The following is a 6000-nucleotide window of genomic DNA, read 5'->3' on the forward strand; positions in this document are numbered from 1 at the left end:
CTAATGTACGATTGTACAAAAAGTTGTTTAATGTTTCCTCTATTGATGGACACTTAGTCGGGTGAAAGCATGTGACTTTACAAACAATGTTGCAACAAGCAGTGCCTGGGTGACTCAGTTGGTTAAGCATCTGTCTTTGGCTTGGGTCATGATCCCAGGGTTCTGGGATCAAGCCCAATACCCAGGTCCTGCTCAGCAGGTAGTCTGCTTGTTCCCTGCCCTCCCACCCCTCCTCCCTGCTCCTGTGTTCTCTCTCTCAAATAAACAAATAAAATCTTTAAAACACTAAACAAAAAACAATGCTGCAACAAAAAAATCCTGTACATATACCCATTTGATAAATTCCTAGGAGTAAAATTCCTCTATCAATGACAAAGTGCATTTTGCATTTTTCAAATTTATTTAACCACCCTTTATTGAAGATACACTGTGTATCAGACACTGTTTTTAGCCTGGGGATACCATTTGAAGAAAAGGAATTTCTTCTCACAAGGAACACATATTCCAAATTTTGCCAAATAGCCACCTATACATTTTATACCAATTTACACCATTTTTGAGAGTGTCCTTTCCTCTACCCTGATTAATAATGGACATAAAAAAAGAAAAGTAGGAGTTTACTGGTATTTATTTTCATTTTAAATTAAGAGGAAGGATGGCACTTTTACAAATATTGGGCACTAAACTTTCTCTCTCTGAAACTGATGATTGAGATACTTTTCTCCCTACTGTGTTGTTATCCTTTTTCTTAATTGATTAGAAACCTATCTTCTATAATAGTAAATTTTCACATATGTATTACTTTTCTGTGTTGTTCATTTTTTCTTAATAAAATATAAAATTTTTCTGAAAACAATAAGCATACTTTTAAATATATAAATAGCCAACACAGTATAGAAGAAGAACAAAGTTGGAGGACTGACACTATCCAACATCGAGACTTACACGAAAGCTACAGTAACCAAGACAATGTGGTATTGGTGAAAGAACAAAGAGATCAATGGAACAGAGCAGAGAGCCCAGACATAAACCTACACAGATATAATCAACTGATCTTTAACAATGGAAAAAAGGCAATTCAATGGAGAAAGCATAATCTTTTCAACAATGGTTCTGGAAAAACGACATCCTCATGCAAAAAAAAAAAAGAAAAACTAGACACAGGGGCACCTGGGTGGCTCAGTGGGTTAAGCCTCTGCCTTCTGCTCAGATCATGATCTCAGGGTCCTGGGATCGAGCCCCGTATCAGGCTCTCTGCTCAACAGGGAGCCTGCTTCCCCCCTCTATCTGCCTGCCTGCCGCTCTGCCTACTTGTGCTCTCTCTCTCTGCCAAATAAATAAATAAAATGTTTTTTTTTTTAATCTAGAGACAGACCTAACTTAACACTTTTCACAAAATTAACTCAAAATGTTTCAAACACCTAAATTTAAAACAGAAAACTACTCTCTCAAATAAATAAATAAAACCTTTTAAAACAGAAAACTCTAAAACTCCTAAAAGATTAACACAGAAGAAAATCTAGTAATCTTGGGTTTGGATGACTTTTTATATATGAAAATCTCAATCCATGGGAAAAAAAATTGGTAAGTTGGACTTCACTGAAATTAAAAACTACTCCGCAAAATACACTAACAGAATGGAAAGACAAACCACAATTTGGGAGAAAATATTTGTAAAACACATATTTGACAAATGTCTGGTATTCAAAAGATGAAAAGAACTCCTAAAACCCCACAATAAAACAAACAAACAACTGGATTTAAAAAATGGGCATAAGATCTGAACAGGCACTTCACCAAAGAAAATAGAAAGAAAATATACAGATGGAAAATAAGATAAACATAAGAAATGATGCTTAATATTGTATGTCATTAGAGAATCACAAATGAAAACAACAAACTATCACTACTTATTAGAATGGCTAAAGTCCAGAGCACCGATGACACCAAATGAAAGAGAAGATGATGAGCAGCAGGAACTCTCGTCTCTTGCCAGCGGGAATTTAAAATGGGACAGTCACTTTGGAACCCAGTTCGGCAGTTTCTTGCAAAATTAAACATATGTGTACTGTTACTATATGATAGAGCACTTACACTCTGAGGTATTTACCCAAATGAGTTGAAAACTTACAGAAAACCACAGAAATCCACAGAAAACCAGCACATGAATGTTTACAGCAACTTTATCCATAATGGTCAAAACTTGGAAGCCACCAAGAAGTCTTTCAGTGGGTGAAGGGATAAATAAACTGTGGTACATCCATACAATGGAATAGTATTCAGTGATGCAAAGAAATGAGCTATCAGGCCAGGAAAAGACATGGGTGAATCTTTAAAGCATATCACTAAGGGAAAGAAGCCAATCTAAAAAGGCTGCAAATCCTATGACTCTAGCTACATGACAGTCTAGGAAAGGCAAAACTATGGAGATAATAAAAGGATCAATGGTTGTCAGGAATTGGGAAAAGAAAGGGATGAATGGGTGGGGTACAGGGGCTTTTTAGAGCAATAAAACTACTCTGAATGATAATATAATGGTGGACACAAGTTATTATATATTTGCCAAAACTTATATAATGTACAATACAAAGAATGAATTTAAATGTAAACTATGGGTTTGGTTCATAATGTATCAATATTAGCTCACCAATTGCAACAAATGTATCACACTAATCCAAGATGTTAATACTATCAAGGGAAGAAGGGAGTTAGGGTGTATATGAGAAATCTGCACTTTTTGTTCAAGTTTTCTGTAATCCTAAAAATACTCAAAAATAAGTTTACTAATTAAATAATGTATGTGTATAAGTAGAAACACTCTAGGAAAATATCTTCCTGTAAAGGTATCCAATAATTTTGTTTTCCTAATTCATGTCTAAAGCAAATGAAAAGGTTGTAGGAAATTAGAAGATAGACTATGTTGGGAAGGATAACCATACAAGAGGATACTCCTTTTCCTATCAGATGGCTATATTTATTATTTCATTTTATCTATTGAACACCTACAGGAGTAGGCACCAGACAGAAAGGTCAATGGCAGGAATGGCAGGTGTCTTTTCTTGAGAAGGTCAATATCATGAAGAAGACAGACACACAGGTGCAGTACTGTAACACCAGTACAACAATATCAGTGCAGGGACTATTTCTAATCATTTCATCACATTGCCTTACATCCATATGATGCTGTAAACAGACACTATTTTTTTTTAAGATTTTATTTATTTATTCGACAGACAGAGATCACAAGTAGGCAGAGAGGCAGGCAGAGAGAAAGGAAGGGAAGCAGGGTCCCCGCTGAGCAGAGAGCCTGATGTGGGGCTCCATCCCAGGACTCTGGGATCATGACCTGAGCCGAAGGCAGAGGCTTTAACCCACTGAGCCACCCAGGCGCCCCTAAACAGACACTATTAACCCATTATACAGGCAAAGACACTAAGCTCGGGAAGATGAGTTAACTTGCTTAGGGTAAGAGGCAGAGTTGACAATCAAGCTCAAGCGTGTTGACCAGCAAAATCCGTGACTTTTCTATCACACCAGGGAGAGGACAGAGGTAAAGTCAATTCACTTTGGAAGAAGCAGTGATTCATGTTGCTTCAGGAAGTTGGATTCTGGTTTGAAACTTTTGAAGTTCAAATACATTCGCAAGACTTTTGTCTCAGACTCACTCTTCTTGCCTTTTCCCCACTGGAGCCAATTCTTTGGTTTGTCATTCTCCCAGCTGAAGGTCCATCAGCTGCATGTGGCTCAACAGGAAGAACAGACTAGAAAATGCAGAAAGCCAAGCTCTCTAGTGGGCTGCCCTGGTTCAGCTTAAACTGTCTAATTCAAGTTTCCTATATGTTCCACAACTGTGCTTGTACAAGTTGAGGCAGCAGGCACCAGCCTGCATGTAAGAGTTACAGTTAGTAGTCTTTTAGGAGCTATCTCTTTGGATATCACAGAGATCCTGGTACAGCTCATTACTGTTTGAGGGCTTCTGGGCTTGCTGCAGAGAAAATGGAGTGGGTGGTTGACTGAAGTTTTTATAAATACCCCAGTATTTATTTAATGATAGAAACACAGAGAGAGCACACAGAGCTTTGGAGGAAAGAACACAGCTTAGCTCCATTCATCCTCTGGGCCCAGGACCAAGCACTTCCGGTCTGTTCTGAGGATCTCCCTTTGGAGCCAGCTGCAGCCCTGTGTCTGGGGAAGTCACCTGCCTGGCTGCTGGAGGAGGAAGGAAGGAAGGAACATGGAACAATGAAGCCCTTGTTAAAAGCCAAGTTTTTGTTGTTGTTGTTTGGTTTTGTATTTTAAGTTTATTTTCTAATCATGTCACTCCTCAGCTGAAAACCTTTCAGTAGCTAGTCACTGCTTCTAGGATAAAGGTCAAAAACCTGATACAGCAGGCAGGGCTCTCTACAGCCTGCTCTTCAGCCTCACCTCTCCCCACTTTCCTTTTCTTGAAAGTTCCTCAAACATGTCCACTCTCTGCCCATCTCAAGCCTATACATGCTATTCCCTCCACCTGGAATGCTTTTCCCTCCACTGTCACTAATTCTAGCTCATTCTTCATCTCTCAGTTAAAACATTACTTCTACGAGGAGAACTTCAACATCATCAGAAGGATGTTTCCAGAGGCCTCAAATCAAGTCTCCATCCAGGGTGCCTGGGTGGCTCAGTTGGTTAAGCGCCTGCCTTTGGCTCAGGTTGTGATCCCAAGGTCCTGGGATCGAGCCCCACACTGGGCTCACTGCCAAGCAGGGAGCCTGCTTCCCCCTCTTCTTTGGCTGTTACCCTCTGCTTGTGCTCTCTAGTTCTGACAAATAAATAAATCTTTTTTTTTTTTTTAAAGATTTTTTATTTATTTATTTGACAGAGAGATCACAAGCAGGCAGAGAGGCAGGCAGAGAGAGAGGAGGAAGCAGGCTCCCTGCTGAGCAGAGAGCCCGATGTGGGGCTCGATCCCAGGACTCTGAGATCATGACCTGAGCCGAAGGCAGCGGCTTAACCCACCGAGCCACCCAGGCGCCCCATGACAAATAAATAAATCTTAAAAAAAAAATCAATCCTCCATCCTGTCAAACACATTTTCAACTCCTTATACTTTATTAGAGTTTCTAATGATGTCTCTGTGTGATTAATTAATGTCTCTCTCTCCATTTCTGCCTTGCTTGCCATTTTAACCCCAGAGTCAATGCATAGACTTATAGTCGATGTGTCTGCCATGTAAGGAGAGTTCCACAAGTATTTGTTAAATAAATGAACAAATAAGTGTTTGAGCACTTAAATATTCAGTTTTTAAATAAAGGGAGTAAAAAAGATCCTGATTATTTTCCCTCTTTCTCATTTCTTAGCTGTGCCTTAGTTTGAAGATACATTTCCCAGAAGTTGGCCAATGACAGGACTAAGAAAAAGGATAATGTAGTATTAGAAGCTCTTGGACTCTGCTGCTGAGAACTTGGCCACCAAGCAGTCTTACCCTCCATGCCTGTTGTCCAATATGGTAGCCACTAGCCATGCGTCCTGTTTAAATTCAAACTAGTTAAGGGGCACCTGGCTTGCTCAGTTGGTAAAGCACGGGTCTCTTAATCTCAGGGTCAAGAGTTAAACCCTACGTTGGGTGTGGAGCCTCTTAAAATAGAAGAAATATACTAAACTAGTTAATACTAAATACAATTAAAAATTTTCAAATTAAACATTCATCTATCTCACCAGGTACATTTCACATATCCATGGTCAGTAGCTACCATATTGGACTGTGCCAATGAAAAACATTTCCATTTTTACAGAAAGTTCTACTAAACAGAGCACAGGATTCTCAGCAGGTCGAAAGAAGAAAGTTTACTCTCCTTTCTGCTTTCAGATCAGGAGGCGAGGGAGAAGCCCTGCAGCCATTACGATTATTGTCTCGATTACATGTAATTTCTAGGTGCTGCAATTGAAGGGTCTTCATCTCTAAGCGGGATCCCTAAGTGCTCTCCATTAGGGTTGTTACGAAGATTAAGTGAGAACACG

This window comes from Lutra lutra, chromosome 1, assembly GCF_902655055.1.
Source record: "Lutra lutra chromosome 1, mLutLut1.2, whole genome shotgun sequence".
Classification (NCBI taxonomy): Eukaryota; Metazoa; Chordata; class Mammalia; order Carnivora; family Mustelidae; genus Lutra; species Lutra lutra.